This window comes from Papio anubis, chromosome 20 (genome assembly GCF_008728515.1).
Source record: "Papio anubis isolate 15944 chromosome 20, Panubis1.0, whole genome shotgun sequence".
Classification (NCBI taxonomy): Eukaryota; Metazoa; Chordata; class Mammalia; order Primates; family Cercopithecidae; genus Papio; species Papio anubis.
The window spans coordinates 40171251-40191923 of record NC_044995.1 but is presented as its reverse complement, the minus strand read 5'-3'; the positions used below and the strand labels follow the sequence as shown (position 1 = coordinate 40191923).

At 44.0% G+C, this 20673-nt stretch overlaps 1 long non-coding RNA gene across 5 annotated transcripts in view; it reads left to right on the top strand.

Annotated features, from left to right (window-relative positions):
- The window catches only part of LOC108583169, a 47522-nt gene extending 28823 nt beyond the window's left edge, over nucleotides 1-18699 (top strand). For 3 of the 5 annotated variants that reach the window (XR_004180375.1, XR_004180377.1, XR_004180376.1), the window contains exons 2-3: nucleotides 6649-6773; nucleotides 9305-11310. This is a non-coding gene — a long non-coding RNA (uncharacterized LOC108583169). Of the gene's footprint in view, nucleotides 1-4182; nucleotides 5115-6648; nucleotides 6774-9304; nucleotides 11311-18031 lie in introns of those variants that run through there. The other 2 variants (XR_004180378.1, XR_004180374.1) reach the window with 2 other exon arrangements.
- Nucleotides 18700-20673: the final 1974 nt, after the last annotated feature.

Below are 20673 nucleotides of genomic sequence, written 5' to 3'. Positions count from 1 at the left end.
TACTTGGGAGGCTGAGGCAGGAGAATCGCTTGAACCCGTGAGGTGGAGGTTGCAGTGAGCCGAGATTGCACCATTGCACTCTAGCCTGGGCAGCAAGAGCAAAACTCTCAAAAAAAATTTTTTTTCTGACAACATTGAGACAGCTTCCAGGCTGGTGAACACGCTGATATGTTGGGTGGGTGGTGACCCAGCAGGGGAAGTATTACCCATCTCTCCCCTTTTCTTGCTGTATACCTCTCCTCCACCTGGCTGTTCTTGTGTTTTTTTTTGTTTTTTTTTTCCCCTGAGACAGGGTCTTGCTCTGTCACCCAGGCTGGAGTGCAGTGGTGCAGTCATAGCTCACTGCAGCCCCAAACTCCTGGGCTCATGTAGCTGCAAATTTTATTTTATTTTTTCGTAGCGATAGGGGCTCTCTATGTTGCCCAGGCTGGTCTCGAACCCCTGGCCTCGAGTGATCCTCCTGCCTTCATCTCCCAACATGTTGGGATTACAGGTGTTTAAGTTACTATACTTGGCTGCCATCTTATATAGCAAATTGAAAACGTTAACTAAGTTGTTTTGCTGAGTTCTACAAGTAGTTCTAGAAAATTATGGATCCTGGCCGGGCACAGTGGCTCACTCCTGTAATCCCAGCACTTTGGGAGGCCAAGGCGGGTGGATCACTTGAGGTCGGGAGTTCAAGACCAGCCTGGCCCATATGGTGAAACCCCATCTCTACTGAAAGTACAAAAATTAGCCAGGCATGGTGGCGCATGCCTGTAACCCCAGCTACTGGGGAGGCTGAGGCAGGAGAATCACTTGAACCTAGGAGGTGGAGGTTGCAGTGAGCCGAGATCACACCACTGCACTCCAGCCTGGGCAACATAGTGAGACTACATCTCAAAAAAAAAAAAAAAAATTACTGAGGATGAAGTTGTTGGATTTATACACAGTTGGCTACAAGGTTGGTTCCCGGGGCTTGCAGATGGCATTTGTAGTTGGAGCTGGGTTGTGGGACAAGCTCTTAACTTGGGGATCTCTACTCACACTGGGTGGTATCAGAGTTGAATCATTGGACACCCAGTTGTTAGAGAATTGGTTGGTGTTTAGTAAAAGGCACATATTTGTTGTCTGAAGTTGCCTTGGGGAAAAAGACAACCCAGGTCAGAATTTTCAACTGATTCTGACTAGGTGTTTGTGATTCTTTATAGGTTTACCAAGTATTTTTCCGGAGGCACTGTTTACCTCCTTTGAGTTTTCAGTTACTTACTATCACCATTAATATTGTGCTGAAAAGGGTTTGTGTGTATGTGGCGGGGGATGTGCCTCCGTCTGTCTCACATGCTGTCCGAGGCTGTGGATCACCCGATTTGCTCACGTGCTCCACTGCTTATAGGACTTGAGTTCTCTCGAGTTTGATTGCTTTTCATTTATTTCATTGCAGAGAAAGAGTCAGTGATGATCATGTTTAAAAAAATCTTATAATGTCACTCTTGTTTTTGTCCCTAAGTGGTAATGCTTCATACTTTTTTTTCTTTTTTTTGAGACAGAGTCTTGCTCTGTTGCCCAGGCTGGAGTGCAGTGGCGCCATCTTGGCTCACTGCAAGCTGTGCCTCCCAGGTTCAGGCCATTCTCCTGCCTCAGCCTCCTGAGTAGCTGGGACTACAGGTGCCCACCACCATGCCCGGCTAATTTTTTGTATTTTTTAGTAGAGACGTGGTTTGACCGTGTTAGCCAGGATGGTCTCGATCTCCTGACCTCAGGTGATCTGCCCGTCTCGGCTTCCCAAAGTGCTGGGATTACAGGTGTGAGCCACTGCACCCGGCCCATACTTTTTTTTTATTGTAGAAAAAGTCAGTGATGATCATGTTTATTTTTCCCATTGGTCTGACATCTTGGCATAACGAAATATCCCATAAAATGTACAACGTAAACGTCTACAACCAAATCCACTAGATCCCCACCAGGGCAGGGCTACATTTTTTTTTTTTTTTTTTTTTTTGAGACGGTCTCACTCTGTTGCCCAGACTGGAGTGCAGTGGCGCAATCTTTGGTCACTGCAACCTCTGCTTCCCGGGTTCAAGTGATTCTCCTGCCTCAGCCTCCCGAGTAGCTGGGATTATAGGCATGTGCCACCATGCCCGTCTAATTTTTGTATTTTTGTTGTTTTTTTTTTGTAGACACAGGGTTTCACCATGTTGGCCAGCCTGGTCTTGAACTCCTGATCCACCTGCCTTGGCCTCCCAAAGTGCTGGGATTACAGGTGTGAGCCACCGTGTCTAGCCCAGGGCTACATTTTATAGCTAGTCTCCAGCAAGACACTGAAAGATCAAATTAGAACACATATAACATCTGAGAAAGACAAAAAGTAAAACATTTTCAGAAGGCAAATGGTTTTATGACTTCACAGTAGGAAGAATTTTCTTGTGTAAGAAAATTAAGTAGGTCTAAAGGAGGGGACTGTTATAACAGATAATTATAATTCAAGATCAATTCAAATTTACTAGGAAATGCTAATAATGTGTGTGGAACAACAGTCTGACCACTCATACATGTGTGTTAATATCTTGTAAGTATTTATCTTCTTGGGATTTTATGTCTTTTGACTGATTAGTATTAGTGTTGAGCATTTGTTCTATGTAGTGTTGCCACTACATAGTTCTCTCTGTTGCCAGGCTGGAGTGCAGTGGTGTGATCTCAGCTCACTGCAACCTCCGCCTCCTGGGTTCAAGTGATTCTTCTGCCTCAGCCTCCTAAGTAGCTGGGACTACAGGCGCACACCACCATGCCCAGCTAATTTTTGTAGTTTTAGTAGAGACAGGGTTTCACCATGTTGGCCAGGAAGGTCTCGATCTCTTGACCTTGTGATCCACCTACCTTGGCCTCCCAAAGTGCTGGGATTACAGGCGTGAGCTGCTGTGCCCTGCCAACTCTTCTTAATTTTAATTATGTTGAATTTGTCAGTTCTCTTCTTTATACTTATTTTCTAACATAAAAAAATTCTTCCTTTGCTCCTGTGGCTTTGCAAGGTTTAGCCCCATAGCTGCTATCATGGGCTAGCATTGAGTGTCTGTGGCTTTTCCAGGTGCAGGGTCCTAACTGTTGGTAGATCTACCATTCTGGGGTCTGGAAGATGGTCCTCTTCTCAAAGTTCCACTAGGCAGTACCCCAGCAGGGACTCTGGGGGCTCCAACCCCACGCTTCTCCCCCATACTGCCCTGGTAGAGGTTCTCCATGAGGACTCTGCCCCTGCAGCAGGCTTCTGCCTGGACATCCAGGCTTTTCCATACATCCTCTGAAATCTAGGTAGAGGCACCCAAGCCTCAACCTTTGCATTCTGCACACCTGCAGGCTTAACACCACATGGAAGCCACCAAGGCTTATGGCTTGCACCCTCTGATGCAGTGGCCCAAGCTGTATCTGGGGGCCTTTGAGCCAAGGCTGGATCTGGAGCAGCTGGGATTTAGGGTAGTGGTGTCATGAAGCCGTGCAGGGCAGTGGGGCCCTGGGTCTGGCTCACAAACCATTCCTCCCTGCTAGGCTTCTGGGCCTGTGATGGGAGGGGCTTCCATGAAGGTCTCTGAAATACCTTAAAGGCTTTTTCCCCAGTGTCTTCGCTGTTAACACTTGGCTCCTTTTTGCTTATGCAAATTTATACAGCCTGCCTGATTCCTTCCCTGAAAATGTGCTTTCTTTTCTACCACATGGCCAGGCTGCACATTTTCTAAATTTTTTACTCTGCTTTGCCCCTTTAAATAGAAGTTGCAGTTTTGTGGCATTTCTTTGAGCATAGGCTGTTAGAAGCAGCCAGGTCCTATCTTGAATGCTTTGCTGCTTTCAAATTTCTTCCACTAGATACCCTAAGTTATCATTCTTAAGTTCAAAAGTTCCACAGATCCTGGCTGGGCACAGTGGCTCACACCTGTAACCTAACACTTGGGGAGGCTGAGGTGGGCGGATCACCTGAGGTCAGAAGTTTGTGACTAGCCTGGCCAACATGGTTAAAACCCTGTCTCTACTAAAAGTTCAAAACTTAGCTAGGCGTGGTGGCACATGCCTATAATCCCAGCTACCCAGGAGGCTGAGGCAGAAGTGCTGGAACCCAGGAGGCGGAGGCTGCAGTGAGCCGAGATTGTGCCACTACACTCCAGCCTGGGTGACAGAGTCACCACTCAGTCGCAAAAAAAAAAAAAAAAAAAAGTTCCACAGATCCCCAGGCAGAGGCACAGTGCAGCCAAGCTCTTTGCTAAGGAAAAACAAAAAAGACCTCTGCTTCAATTCCCAATAAATACTAATAAGTATTGTCCTTTCCATCTGAGACTTCCTCAGCGTGAACTTTATTGTCTATATCACTATCAGTATTTTGGTCACAACCATTCAGCAAGCCTCTAGAATGTCCCAAACTCCCTCATCTTCCTGTTGTCTTCTGAGCCCTCCACACTCTTCCAACCTCTGCCTGTTAAGAAGTTCCAAAGCCAATTCCACATTTTCAGATATCTTGATAGCAGTGCCCCACTTCTCAGTACCAATTTTCTTGTATTACTCCATTCTTGCAGTGTGATAAATACCTGAGACCGGATAATTTATAAAGAAAAGAGGTTGAATTGGCCCATGATTCTGCAGACTGTATAGGAAGCACGGTACAGGAAGGATGGCATCTGCTCAGCTTCTGGGGAGGCCTCGGGAAACTGACAATCATGGTGGAAGGCAAAGGGGGAGCAGCACTTCACATGGCCAGAGAAGGAACAAGAGAGAGCAGGGCAAGGTGCCACAGACTTTTAAATGACCCGTTCTCACAAGACCTTACTATCACAAGAACAGTCCCACAGAGATTGTGCTAAACCATTCATGAAGTACCACCATTCAATCACCTCCCACCAGGCCCCACCTCCAATATTGGGAATTAGAATTTGACATGAGATTTGGGTGGAGATTCAAATCCAAACCATGTCCTTTTGCTTTTTTCTGTTTTCTGTTTGCAGGGTAGATTTTTCTCCATCCCTTTACTTCGAGCCTAAGGGTGTCACTGTGTGTGAGATGGGTCTCTTGAAGACAGCATACCATTGGATCTTGCGTCTTTATCCAGGTTGCCACTGTGCCTTTTAATTGGGGCATTTAGCCTGCTTACAGTCAAGGTTAGTATTTATTTATATGTGTAGACTCGATCCTGTCATGTTGTTAGCTGGTTATTATGCAGACTTGTTTGTGTGGTTGTTTTATAGTGTCACTGGTCTGTGAACTTAAGTGTGCTTTTGTGGTGGCTGGTAATGGTCTTTTCTCTCCATATTTAGCACTCCCTTCAGGACTTCTTGTACAGATGTTCTCTTTTATTGTAACCGCACAGGATGGGCTCTGTCCCCCAAATAACATGTGGTGATGAAACACGTGAAATGTTATCTGCCAGGGTCACTCATTACAGACTCTGTGCCCAGAGTATTTTTTCATGGCTCTGTTTTCTGTTAGTTGTAATAGAATACTTGAAATCTGGCTGGGCATGGTGGCTCATGCCTGTAATCCCAACACTTTGGGAGGCTGAGGCAGGTGGATCGTTTGAGGCCAGGAGTTTGTGAACAGCCCAGCCAACATGGTAGAACCCCATCTCTACTGAAATACAAAAACAAAGCCGGCATGGTGGTGCAAGCCTGTAATCCCAGCTACTTGGGAGGCTGAGGCAGGAGAATTACTTGAACTGGGAGGTTGAGGCTGCAGTGAGCCAAGATTGCCCCACTGCATTCCAGCCTGTGCAACACAGCAAGACTGTTTCAAAACAAACAAAAAAACACCCCTGAATTTGGGTTAATATATAAAAAATACCTATTTTGTACAATTCTCAAAGTTTGGAAATCCAAGGGCAAATGGGGGGTACATCTGGTGAAAGCTTCTTGCTCTTTACTATCTGAGGCAGTGGAGATCACTAGGCAAGGGGGCTGATTGTGCTAACTCTGGTCTGTTTCTCTTCTTACAAGGCCACAAGTCTTATTTGTAGGATAACCCATTAATTCATTACCTCTTCAGTTCATCAGTGGATTAATCCATTCATGAGGCAGAGTCCTCATGACCTCTTAAAGGCCCTGCTTTCAGTACTGACACATTGGGGATCAAATTTTGTTATGAGCTTTGGAAGGGGAAATTATTAACACCTAGCAAGGGCTGATTAGGTACACTGCCTCAGCTGAAAATATCAAAATAAGGGAAAATGGGAATTAGGCAAATACCATATTGTTTGCATAAGTAGTTAAGGAACACACAACCCCATGTGTTAGTTATGTTGGTGCAGGTCTTCCTAAATCTAGCCCCTAGATACCATCAAAAGTTCAGCTTTCTAAATAAATATGTACGAATACGCAGTTATGTTTGGGACTCTCTCATGAGAGGTTGTACCGACCCACTATACAGAGAGACACTAGAGGTGATCCAGGCAGCATATCTCAGTCTCTGAAATCACCAGTGAGAGGCGTGTCCCTGTTGGCTGTTACTTTACTGAATATATTCAGTTCTAGCATCAGAATTGCTGTGATGGAGAAAGTGAGTGTAGACGGGAAAGGCTGACCAAGTCATTGAATAAATGTTTGGAGTCTATAGCATTGTGTGAACTTCCTCTAAAGTGAGTGTAGATTCCTAGCGCTGTCAGTCTGAACCTTCCTTCTCTGCACATGTGGGATGTTTCAGGACTCAGTGACCTGAGGATGTGGCTGTGAACTTCACGCAGGAGGAGTGGGCTTTGCTGGGACCTTCCCAGAAGAATCTCTACAGAGATGTGATGCGGGAAACCTTCAGGAACCTGGCTTCTGTAGGTAAGGATGACATCATTTCTTCACTTAGTCAATTACAGAACAAGTGTTTCCTGGTCATCTCCACTGCTCAATGATTTGGAACATGGTAGGCAATACAGTAGACCCTTGAACAAGGTGGGGGCTACAGACTCTGATCGTCCACACAGTCAATCAGATGCCTGTGAATTTAGAGTCCCTAAAAAGTTAACTACTAATAGACTACTGTAGACCAGAGCTTTATTGATAACAAAGTCTATTAACACATATTTTATGTTTGGTATATATCTATATACATATACATACATGGCCAGGTGTGGGGGCTCACACCTGTAATGCCAGTACTTTGGGAGGCTGAGGCAGGAGGATTGCTTGAGTTCAGGATTTTGAGACCAGCTATAGCAATGAAGTGATAATCCTGTCTATATAAAAAATTAAAAAATTAGCCAGGCATGGTGGCACACCTGTGTTCCTAGCTATTCAGAAGGCTGAGGCAGAAGGTCTGCTTGAATCAGGAAGGTTGAGCTTGTGGTAAACCATGATTGCACCACTACACTTTAGCCTGGGCAACAGAGTGAGTCCCTGTATGAAAAAAATAAAAACTAAATAATAAACGTGTGTGGCTGGGCGCAGTGGCTCACACCTGTAATCCCAGCACTTTGGAAGGCTGAGGCAGGTGAATCACTTGAGGTCAGGCGTTCGAGACCAGCCTGGCCACCATGATGAAACCCTATCTCTATTAAAAATGCAAAACTTAGCTGGGTGTGGTGGTAGGCACCTGTAATCCCAGCTACTTGGGAGGCTGAGACATAAGAATCACTTGAACCTGGGAGGGGGAGGTTGCAGTGAGCCAAGATCACACCACTGCACTCCAGCCTAGGTGACAGAGTGAGACTTTGTCTCAAAAAAAAAAAAAAGTGTGTGTGTGTATATATATATATGTTTAAGACAGTGTCTCTTAGACATAGACTTGCTAGGTCTACAGGCGAGTACCACCATCCCCAGCTACTTTTTGTACAATTTTTTTGTAAGGTGGAGGGTCTGGAACTCTTGGCCTCAAGCTTTCCCCCTCCCTAGCATCCCAAAGTGCAGGGATTACAGGCATGAGCTACCATGCCAAGCCTGTTTGGTATATTATATGTACTGTATTCTTACAATAAAGTAAGTTTTTCTTTGGAAAAGGTTATCAAAAAAATTAGAAGATATATTGACTTTAGTAAGTCAAAGTGGATTATCAAGGTGTTCTTCTTTATCTTCACATTGAGTAACCTAAGCAAAAGGAGGGCTTGGTCTTGCTCTTAGGGATGGCAAGAGCTGATGAAAACGTGCATGAGTGGACTGTGCAGTTCAAACCCATGTTGGTCAAGGTTCAACTGAACTTTGGTGAATAAATCAGCCATGGCCACAGTGTCCCATGAACATAGAATCTAATAATTTTTATATAATTTTGTAATAACTTATGACTTTTATGGGTCTAAATTTTATTCCTAAAATACAAAGACCAGATCACTGAAGATCAGTACAATAATTCCAGAAGAAACATAACATAATATGCACTTACAACCTAGAGCTATGTCCTTTAAGATATTGTTAGAATGGACCAGGTGTGGCGGCTCACGCCTGTAATCCCAGCACTTTGGGAGGCCGAGGCGGGTGGATCATGAGGTCAGGTGATCGAGACCATCCTGGCTAACATGGTGAAACCCTGTCTCTACTAAAAATACAAAAAATTAGCTGGGTGTCGTGGCGGGTGCCTGTAGTCCCAGCTGCTCAGGAGGCTGAGGCAGGAGAATGGCTTGAACCCAGAGGCATAGGTTGCAGTGAGCCAAGATCGCGCCACTGCACTCCAGCCTGAGTAACAGAGCGAGACTCTGTCTCAAAAAAGAAAAAAAAAGATACTGTTAGAATGACAAAATAATTTTAAAAGCAAGCAAAGAAAATGAAGCAGCTCATCTTCAAATTCATTCATTTTTAGAAAAATTTTCCCAGGCTGGGCATGGTGGCTCACGCCTGTCATCCCAGCACTTTGGGAGGTCAAGGGAGGCAGACTGCTTGAGCCCAGGAGTTCAAGACCAGCCTGGGCAACATGGTGAAACCCCATCTGTACAAAAATATAAAAGTTAGCCAGGCATGGTGGCATGCGCCTGAGGTCCCAGCTACTAGGGAGGATGGCTTGAACTCAGGAGGTCAAGGGGGTGATGAATCGTGAACATTCCACTGCACTTCAGCCTGGGTGACAGAGTGAGACCCTGTCTCCAAAAAAAAAATCTTTTTCCAAAAAAATATACTTCCACAAGACATAAATATCCAGTGTTTTCAAAATAGTTGCCTTGGAACCAGTGTTAACATTGATGTTCGTAGTCAATTTCTTTTGATAATAAGTGTAATGCAGCCCTTTTGCAGAGTATTCAGTCCATTGACATTTACACCGTTCAGACAGGCCAGAAAACCTACACTTTCCATCATAATGTAAAATATGTAAATCAAATACCTGCTAATGAACATAAAATCATTTATAAACCAACCCTTTGTATTGTGCTTCTGATTTCTCACAGCAGTCATATGGTAGAGAGAGTCTGTGAAGGTAAAGAAGATGGTCAATGTGAAGAAATCTTAAGCCTTATTCCACATGGTATAGTGAAGAAGACTTTTACTGGAGTCAAACCATGTGAAAGCAGTGTGTGTGGAGAAGGCAACATGGATCATTCATCTCTTAATTGCTGCATCAGAGCTGACACTGGACACAAATCATATGAGTGTCAGGAACACAGAAGCCACATAAGCAGTGTGAAACCTTCCCTTCTGTTCAAACCTTTCGAAGAAACCTGGTAATTCAGTGAAGATGAACCTTACAAACGTAAGTTTTGTGGGAAGGCTTTTGATAATCTACATTTATATCTTAGACATGGAATAACTCACACTGGAGAGAAACCTCATGAAAGTAAACGATGTGGTAAATCCGTTGGTTATGCCGCTACCCTTTGAGTGCACGGAAGAACTCACACTGGAGAGAAGCCATATGAATGTAGTAAATGTGGGAAAGCCTTCCATTGTCCCAGTTCCTTTCATAGATATATAAGGTTTCTCTCCAGTGTGAGTCCTTTCAGGTGTAAACAATGTGGGAAAACGTCCAAGTGTTCCAATTACATTCAAATGCATGAACTCACACTGAGAAAAACCCTATGCATGTCAGCAATGTGGGAAAGTGTTATCTCATCTCACAAGCTTTCAAAGACACGTGGTAATGCACACTGAAGATGGACCTCATAAATGTGAAATATGTGGGAAAACCTTTTCCTCACCCTATTCATTTAGAAGACATGAAAGGACTCACACTGGAGAGAAACCCTGTGAATGTAAGCAATGTGGGAGAGCCTTCAGTTGTTCCAGTTCCATTTGAAAACATGCAAGAATTCACTCCGGAGAGAAACCCTATATATGTAAACAATGTGGCAAAGCCTTTAGATATCCCAGTTCTGTTCGAAATCATGAAAAGAATCACACTGGTGAAAAACCCTATGAATGTAAGCCATGTGGGAAAGCCTTTAGTTATTCCGGTTACTTTCGAATACATGAAAGAATTCACACTGGAGAGCAGGTGTATAAATGTAAGGACTATGGAAAAACATTCACTTATCCCAGTGCCTTTCATAAACATAAAAGTACCCACACTTCACAAACTTTATGAATGTAAGGAATGGGGGAAAGCATTTGATTGATTTAGTTCCTTTCATAGTCATGAAAGGATTCACACTGGAGAGAAACCCTATGAATGCCAAACATGTGGAAAAGCCTTCGGTAGTTCTAAGTACTTAAAAATACATGGACGAACTCACTGGAGACAAGTCCTATGCATGTAAAGAATGTGGGAATGTATTTTATTGCCTTAGTCCCCTTCAAAGACATGAAAGGACTCACATCAGAGAAAAGTTGGATGAATGTAAAAAATGTGATAAAGCCTTCCATTCTTCCAGTACTGTTACAAACCATGAAAAAACTCACACTTAAGAAAAACACAGTGATACTCAGAATATGGGAAACCTTTCTCTTCCAGTCTTTTGAAGGCACGTGGTGTGACACACTGGTGACAGACCTTATGACTGTAAGAAGTGTAGAAAAGTATTAGTCCTTGTGTGTTTTAGATTCATGAATCATGAATTTACTCTGGAAGGAAACTATGAATGTGGTAAAGCCTTGGGTAGTTTCAGTTTTCTCTTGAATAAAGTCATTTCCTGGTATTCTCAGGGATTGGTTCCAGCACCCCTTGAGAATGTATAATTTTGCTCAAGTGCTTTATATAAAACAGTGTATTTGCTTATAACCTAGGCACATCCTCCCGTATCCTTTAAATCATCTCTAGATTACTTGTAATACCTAATGTATTGTAAATGCTATGAAAACGTATTGTTTAGGGAAGTATGACAAAAAACATCTATACATATTCAGTACAGACACAACCACCCTATGGCTACCTACCTAGTACACATCATCTACAATATAACATTTTTTTAAAAAACAGGTATGGATTGGTTTCATTAAATGACTTGAAAGACTGTGTTAACATTCTCTAAATCCCTGGTTATTTTCTCCTGTTAGCCCACACATGATGACGATTAGGATGCTCTGTGGTGCCTAAAGTTGTACTGTGTCAAGGTGCCAAGATATGGAGCAGTGTCAATAAGCAATGAGATACCAAATTGACTAGAATCATCTGACAGGACATTAGAAGTATCATCTAGGTTGGAGGTACCAAGTTCTGACTGCAGATGTTGACTCTGGTCAATAATACAAATGTTGGATTTACGGAATTTGAAGGTCAAAGATATTTAAGCACTGATGGTCCAACAGATTCTAGTTGGGGACATTCTCAAGGATGTGATTTACCCAGAGGGATTAACCCCAGTGAAGGAGCTAGATTAGGAGAGTTTCTGGGGTCATGGTTAAGACTAGGTTCTACTTGGAATGGATATCTGACCAGAAATCTTTGAGACAGAGTCTTGCCCTGTCGCCCAGCGTGGAGTGCAGTGACGCGATCTCAGCTCACTAAAAGCTCCACCTCCCAGATTCACGCCATTCTTCTGCCTCAGTGCCTAGAGTAGCTGGGACTACAGGTGCCCACCACCAGCTAATTTTTGTATTTTAGCAGAGACGAGTTTCACTGTGTTAGCCAGGATGGTCTCGATCTCCTGACCTCGTGATCCACCCACCTCAGCCTCCCAAAGTGCTGGGATTACAGGTGTGAGCCACTGTGCCTGGCCCAGAAATCTTTCTTGTATCATTAGTAGAGTTGCCCACTTCATCACCGAAGCCATCAGGACACAAGAGAAGTCCTTAGGTTCTCTTGCCCACATAGCCCTAGACAACCACATTGGGACTATCTCCCTACTTCACAAGGTTGTGTCTGTGCTAACACTTGCTTCTGCATCTGGGAAGATCTTCTAGTCAGGCTCAATTGGGAACATACAAGATCTTAAAACCAGCCAAATTTCTGAGCCTTCCTGTCTAGACTTCCTGGGTTACATTTCCAATCCTAAGCTTTCCCTTGTTCTCTGGAACAAATATTTTGGTTACAAGCTCCTTATGCCTTTTCCCCAGAAGTATGTAGAAATTATTCCTTCTAAAATGTGATCTTGATAACAGAGTGCAGTGGCACGCTCTTGGCTTACTACAACCTCCACCTCCCGAGTAGCTGGAATTACAGGTGTGCGCCACCATGCCCGGCTAATTTTTTGTCCTTTAGTGGAGATGGGGTTTCACCATGTTGGCCAGGATGGTCTCAATCTCCTGACCTCATGATCCACCCGCCTCAGCCTCCCAAAGTGCTGGCATTACAGCTTGAGCCACCGTGCCCAGCTGATACCAGGGAACTCCCAGAGCAAAGCACTAAATTACTTTCATTCCTCTAAGGTCTATGACTCTAATCAGCAGAAAGTACAGCAGTCATCACTCCTTTTTCTTCAAGATTTAGGAATGGACATAAAAGGAGGGGTTTGTAACAACAACAGATTATGTGGTACAACTTCTATATAATGAAGCTGAGTTTTCAGTTGCCATGCACCCAACACTGAAGGTCACATAATCTGAGCATGTCCAGATGAACCAAGTGTGTAACCACGGGTGGAACCTGTATGCTCGGACTGAGATGTGGAGATTAAAGTAAAAGGAGATACCAGGCTGGGCGCGTTAGCTCACACCTGTAATCCCAGCACTTTGGGAGGCTGAGGTGGGTGGATTGCCTGAGCTCAGGAGTTCAAGACCACCCAAAGCAACATGGTGAAACCCTGTCTCTACAAAAGATACAAAACAACCGGGTGTGGTGGCGCACGCCTGTAGTCCCAGCTACTTGGGAGGCTGAGGCAGGAGAATTGCTTGACCCCAGAGGTGAGGGTTGCAGTGAATGAGATCGTGCCACTGCACTCCAGCTTGGGCTACAGAGTGAGAGTCTGTCTCAAAAAAAAAAAAGATAACACATGACAGAATCCAGGATCTAATCAGGTTGGGCCCTGGTATCATCCTGGTATCATCCCATGGCAGGATCCAATCGAGTCACATCAACCTGGCATCAGATCATTGCAAGATCCAGTGAGTTCATGTCTTATTACCCTACGCTTATAAAACTTGGCAAAGCCCCCAGTTCAGGGAGACAGATTTGAGCATTTCTTCCTTTCTTCTTGCCAGTCAAACTTGTAAGTAAAGCTTTTCTTTCTTCAAAAGCTGGTGCCATGCAATATATTGGCTTGTGTGTACATCTGGAAGTAAGCCAATTCATTGCTTGCTAACATAACAAAGAATCAGCAACTGTGAAAATGAAACAATTAAAATTATCCAGTCTGGGCCTGGCACAGTGGCTCACGCCTGTAATCCCAGCACTTTGGGAGGCCCAGGGGGGTGGATCACCTGAGGTCGGGAGTTCGAGACCAGCCTGACCAACATGGAGAAACCTGGCTCTACTAAAAATACAAAATTAGCCGGGCGTGGTGGCACATGCCTCTAATCCCAGCTACTCGGGAGGCTGAGGCAGAAGAATTGCTTGAACCCAGGAGGTAGAGGTTGCAGTGAACCGAGATTGCGCCACTGCACTCCAGCCCGGGCAACAAGAGTGAAACTCCATCTCAAAAAAAAAAAAAAGAAAAAAATTACCAGTCTGTGGAAAAAAAAAAAGGAAAGAAATTGAGAGAATGTGTTACTAGTATACCTGCCTTGCCCGTCATGTTAAAGTTCTTCAGAACAAAGGAAACTGATACAGGTTGGGAAATCAGATGTTTCAAAAACAAAACAAAACTTGTTAGAAAACAATTAAATGGAGGCACAAAAATGACTTTCTTTCTTCTCCCTCATAGATAAATGTTTGTTCAAATGAATATCAACAATGTATTGGGTGGTTATAGCTTCTAAGAGGTCAGATGCTTGACAGTGATATTATATGGGATTGGAAAGAAGAATTCAGAACACTCTAACATATTGGTACTACCCCAGAAACCAGTATAGTGTTACTTGAAAACGAAAGTCCATTAGTTGCAAAATGTAAACTGCAAACTATGGAATTCACTAATAAAATTTAAGAAACAATGTAAACTTACTATACTAATAGAAGCAAGCAAAGGGAATATAGAATGCTCAAAAGAAGGCAGAAAAATAGAGCCAGTAGAAAAAACCACAGGTACAACAAACCATACATATGAACATATTAATCTAATCATGTCTATTACCACTTTGAATTTTTTTTTTTTGAGATGGAGTCTCACTCTGCCCAGGCTGGAGTGCAGTGGCGTGATCTCGGCTCACTGCAAGCTCCGCCTCCCAGGTTCACGCCATTCTCCTGCCTCAGCCTCCTGAGTAGCTGGGACTACAGGCGCCCGCCGCCACGCCCAGCTATTTTTTTTTTTTTTTTTTTTTTTTTGTATTTTTAGTAGAGATGGAGTTTCACTGTGTTAGCCAGGATGGTCTCGATCTCCTGACCTCGTGATCTGCCCGCTTCGGCCTTCCAAAGTGCTGGGATTACAGGCGTGAGCCACCGCACCGAGCCTGAATGTGTATTATCTATATACAACAGTAAAAAAGACAGGCACTGGCAGAGTAGAATAAAAAAGAAGGCCCAGCAATGTGTGAAAGATAACCATTTTAAACAAAAAGACACATATACATTAAATAGAAAGGTATGGAGAAATATATGCCGTTCTAGCCCTAATCAAAAGTATGGAACAGCTATATTAAATTCAGATAAATTAGGTTTTTTTTTTTTTTTTTTTTGAGACGGAGTCTCGCTCTGTCGCCCAGGCTGGAGTGCAGTGGCGCGATCTCGGCTCACTGCAAGCTCCACCTCCCGGGCTCACGCCATTCTCCTGCCTCAGCCTCCTAGTAGCTGGGACTACAGGCGCCCGCCACCACGCCCGGCTAGTTTTTTGTATTTTTAGTAGAGACGGGGTTTCACCATGTTAGCCGGGATGGTCTCGATCTCCTGACCTCGTGATCCACCCGCCTCGGCCTCCCAAAGTGCTGGGATTACAGGCTTGAGCCACCGCGCCCGGCCAAATTAGGTTTTTTTGAGACAGAGTCTCTGGCACCCAGGCTGGGGTGCAATGGTGTGATTACAGCTCACTGCAACCTGTGCCTCCTGAGCTCAAGCAATCCTCCCACCTCACTGGGACTACAGGCGTGTGCCACCATGCCTGGCTAATTTTTGTCTTTATTTTTTGTAGAGACAGGGTCTCACCATGTTGCTCAGCTGGTCTTGAACTCCTGGGTTAAGTGATCCACCCATCTTGGCCTCCCAAGTGCTGGGATTATAGGCCTGAGCCACCATGCCCGGCCCAAAACATGTTTTAGATCAAGGAAAATTACAAGGGATGGAAGGTTTTATAATGATAAAGAAGTCAATCCTACCTTGACATACAAGACATTAATATCTATGCCCATAAAACAAAGCACCAAAATACATAAGCCGAAAACGCATGAAACTGCACGGCAAGGCCGGGCACAGTGGCTCATTCCTGTAATCCCAGCACTTTGGGAGGCCAAGGAGGGTGGATCAACTGAGATCAAGAGTTTGAGACCAGCCTAACCAACATGGTGAAACCCTGTCTCTACTAAAAATACAAAAATTAGCCGGGTGTGGTGGCATGCACCTGTAGTCCCAGCTACTTGGGAGGCTAAAACAGGATACCATGGAATATTCACCAAGGCAGACCACATAGCATAAAATATATCTTAACAAATGTTAAAAAATCAAATCCCGTCAAGTATGAAATCAAACCATATTAGCATTAAACTAGAAATCAGTAACAGAAGCATAGTTTAAAAGCCTCCAGAAAGTAAAGATTTAAACCACAAACTTCTAAACTATGCAACAGACAGAATTCTCCAGAGATATTTAAATATTCCAAAAATTGAAAAAAAACTTTTAGCAACATTTGTAGAATACAGCAAAGGCAGTGTTTAGAGGGTTATTTAAATAATTAAATGCAAACTCTTGAAAGTAAAGATCTAAAAAACAATGCTCTAAATTCCACTAAGAAGAAAGAAGAGCAAGATAAATGTAAATTAAGGAGAGGAAAACAACAATGAGAGAGAGATTAATGAAAGTGCAAACAGGAAATCAATGGAAAACATCAACAAATCAAATCCTGGTTTTCTGAAATGATGAAAATAGATAAACACCCATGCTAACTCACAAAAGGGTGAGCATCTCTAAGATTCCCACGAACATTAAAAGAACCATAAAGGAGGCCGGGCGCGGTGGCTCAAGCCTGTAATCCCAGCACTTTGGGAGGCCGAGGCGGGTGGATCACGAGGTCAGGAGATCGAGACCATCCTGGCTAACACGGTGAAACCCCGTCTCTACTAAAAATACAAAAAACTAGCCGGGCGAGGTGGCGGGCGCCTGTAGTCCCAGCTACTCGGGAGGCTGAGGCAGGAGAATGGCGTGAACCCGGGAGGCGGAGCTTGCAGTGAGCTGAGATCCGGCCACTGCACTCCAGCCTGGGCGACAGAGCGAGACTCCGTCTCAAAAAAAAAAAAAAAAAAAAAAAAAGAAGATGGGGCTTAAAATTTCAACCCTCGTCATCATGCATTTGCTCTGTCAGGTCACCAGTCCTGATCCTGAAGTCACCTAGTAGCCGCATCCTGAGTCACCTCATTAGCACAACTTCAGGTAAGGTCTAAAAGGAGCTTGTTTTTTCTTTTCTTTTGTTTTGAGATGGAGTTTTGATCTTGTTGCCCCGGCTGGAGTGCAATGGCGCGATCTCGGCTCACTGCAACCTCTGCCTCCCGGGTTCATGCGATTCTCCTGTCTCACCCTCCAGAGTAGCTGGGATTACAGGCGCACACCACCATACCCGGCTAATTTTTGTATTTTTAGTAGAGACACGGTTTCACTGTCTTGGCCAGGCTGGTCTCGAACCCCTGACCTTGTGATCTGCCTGCTTCAGCCTCCCAAAGTGCTGGGATTACAGGTGTGAGCCACCGTGCCTAGCCTTTTTTTTTTCTTTTTGAGATGGAATCTTGCTCTGTCATCCAGGCTGGAGTGCAGTGTGCAGTCTTGGCTTACTTCAATCTCTGCCTCCTGGGTTCAAGCAATTCTCCTGCCTCAGCCTCCCAAGTAGCTGGGAGTACAGGCCTGCACCACCAAGCCCAGCTAATTTTTGTATTTTTAGTAGAGACAGGGTTTCACCACGTTGGCCAGGCTGGTCTCGAACTCCTGACCTCAATTGATCCGCCCCCCTCGGCCTCCCAAAGTGCTGGCATTACAGGTGTGAGCCACCCTGCCTGGCTTTGAAAGGAGCTTGTTGGGGATAACAAAACTAGGGACAAAGACCAAATATAGTTTTTATTGTATCACAGACTCAAACTCTCATATTCATAAACCCTTTGTCCAGCAGGCAGAACCAAAAAGTATTTTTCTCTAAATAGGCTCCTGACAGAATTTCTCATTTTATGCAACTTACACTCTGATTAAACCAAGTCAGTGAATGCAAAATGAAACTGCTGCTGATGCTGAATTTTATCCAAGCCCTATAATTGTAGTAAATAGCTATGATTAAAGATATTATTCCAACTTCCCCACCAACCAGTCCAGGGTATTCTGGACAAGCAGCCAAATGCATTGTAATAACCTCTACAATACTTAGACTATACCCATTTTTTACTTATAACGAGGCCAGATAAACACTGACCAAATTCTCATTCTTTGTCTCATAAATAACCAAAACAGCTGTGACTTCACTAATCAGTCTGAACAATATACTGTAAAGTAAACGTTGCTTAAATTTCTCTCCTTCCTCCAGACCCTTGAACTCTGAAGTACCCTCAGCCTGAGCCAGCACACAGCCTCTCCTTCACGACCCTGCGAAGAACAGGCTGAAGGCAGGGTAAAACACGCTCTGATCTAGGATGTGATTTTCACTCTCCATCCTGCCCTCCCCCTCCCACCTTGTTTGCTCTTCTGTTGGAAAGAAAAAACACTTTTCTGCCCAATCTTTGAGATGTTTGCTTATCTTATGCTTGGTGCTTCTCCCTTTCCCTCTTTGCATTCCTTTCGAATGAAGTCATTTCTTCTAAATCCCTATTTATTATCCCTGAGAATGTCTAGTAACAGCCCCACAACAATAACAAATACAGCCTCAGACAGGGCATCACCCCAACTGCTCTGCCTGTGGAATTTCAGCCCTTTTCAGTACAAAGGGCTTCTCTCATGGTCAGCGTGATCAGGCTGGGACACTTGCAGAGGCTTCCAGAAGAACCAACTGAACTAGCCCTTCAGTGATCTTTTTTGTGCTCACAACTGGCCTTAGCTTGGAGTCACTGGCCTCAGGTCTCTGCCCCTCAAGGCTGCTCATTTACCCTTTTATGCCTTACATGGATACTTAAAAACAAAATATCATCTGGGCATGGTGGCTCACACCTATAATCCCAGTGCTTTGGGAGGCTGATGTGGGAGGATCGTTTGAGGCCAGGAGTTCAGTGGGCAACACAGTGACCAGTGTGGGCAACATAGTGAGATCTCATCTCTACAAATAAAAATCAGCCACACATGGGGGTACATGCCTGTAGTCTCAGCTACTTGGGAGGCTGAGGTAGCAGGATTGCTTGAGCCCAGGAGTTTGAGGCTACAGTGGGCCATGATTACTCCTGCCTGGGTGACAGAGGGAGACCCTGTCTCAAAACAAACAAACAAAAAACCAATGCTTGATGAATGCAGCAAAATCACTCCAACTCAGTGTTTGTGTTTATAGGAGGGAAGGGAATTGTAAGGCACTTATATTTTATAGCTCAATAGGAAAAGCGTTAAGTAACTACCCATTTCAGACAAATATTTAATTTCTACTTCCATAATAAATTGTTTAGTAAACTAATATTATTTCAGTTCCTTAGGCTGTTGCAAATTCCTCTCCCATAGAATTTAGCATTAATCTGTCAGGTGCACATAAAAGGAACACAGAAAGTTAACCCACTGTCCCAAATTCTCTACCCTATAAAGGAGAGGAACCGAAGTTTTGATGAGTCTTTGTAATTCATTGATGTACCTCTGACACTTTCTCATGAAAATATATTCATTTTTTTTTCTGCAGCCATAATGGAAAACAGGTTTTCTCAAATTATTTTCCCTCCTAGTATTTTCTCTGCTAAGCCCTCAAATTTCACTTGAAATCATCCAATAAAAAAACAGAACAGAGAAATTTACTACACAGGCTCTGGGTGGGGCGGGGGGAAGTAAGATCTTTAAAAAATGAAGACCAGGCACAGTGGCTTACGCCTGTAATCTCAGCACTTTGAGAGGCCAAGGTGGGAGGATCACATGAGGTCAGGAGTTCGAGACTAGCCTGGCCAACATGGTGAAACCTCGTCTCTACTAAAAATGCAAAAATTAGCCAGGTGTGATGGCAGACACCTGTAATCCCAGCTACTCAGGAGGCTGAGGCAGGAGGATTGTTTGAACCCAGGAGGCGGAGGTTGCAGTCAGCCAAGAGCATGCCACTGCACTCCAGCTTGAGCGACAAGAGTGAAACTCCATCTGAAAAAAAAAAAAAAAAAAAGAAAAAAAAAGAGCAATATAGGACTAAATATGTAATTTGTTTCCTGAAATCCAACTCTTCCCTCTTGTTTTCCCTCTATCTCTAATGATAGGATACATTTTATAAAAAAAAAAGTAAATCTGAAATGAGTTTACAGATTTATTCAAGGTGACAAATCCATGGAGGGGCAGTGCTGACTGAAAACAGACAAGTCTGACTGAAGTATCAGGTCAGGTTCTCCTGTCACCTGAGATACACCGCTTCCCATGCTGCTCACCGAAGTGCTGAGTGACCACCCTCCCAGGAGAGACTGCACTGTGTACTTTTGAGGTTCTTGTACCACATCACTGGGGTGGGTTTTCCTTTCCTTAGGGTCAGTTTTTACCCTTCACTATGTGGCAGGCCAGGTCTCACTAACACAGGCCTCCATAACAACTGTTTCAGCACTGACTGAGTGGTTAAGTTAAACATTAAAAGTTGAGACAGCCAATGCCTCTAAACAAAGGCTGGAATGTAACGAAAACCCACCAAGAGTTTTGCCTAGGCCTTTCCTGGGCCTTGAAGCATGACAAGATAACGAAGGAATTCTTAATGGGACCCAACAAGCTTTAGTGGGGGTCTGAAGAAACTCCCCCGGCCTCCACAAACAGGTTTACTGGGGGTCTAAGAAACTCCCCAAACCTCCATGATTTAGCAGGAGACAAGATAAGGGTAATCACCCCAGCACCTGGACCCATTTAGATTAAATGAATTTACTGAGGTTTCAGAGGAAGGTCTTCAGGACTCAGATCTTATAGATTAGAAGAAGTTAATCACTTGTGTGTTTAGATGAATGCACACTTACATGTAGACATATGGCTTACAAGGTATATACGCTCTGGAAAACTTGGTAATTTTGAGTTGGGCTGGTGATA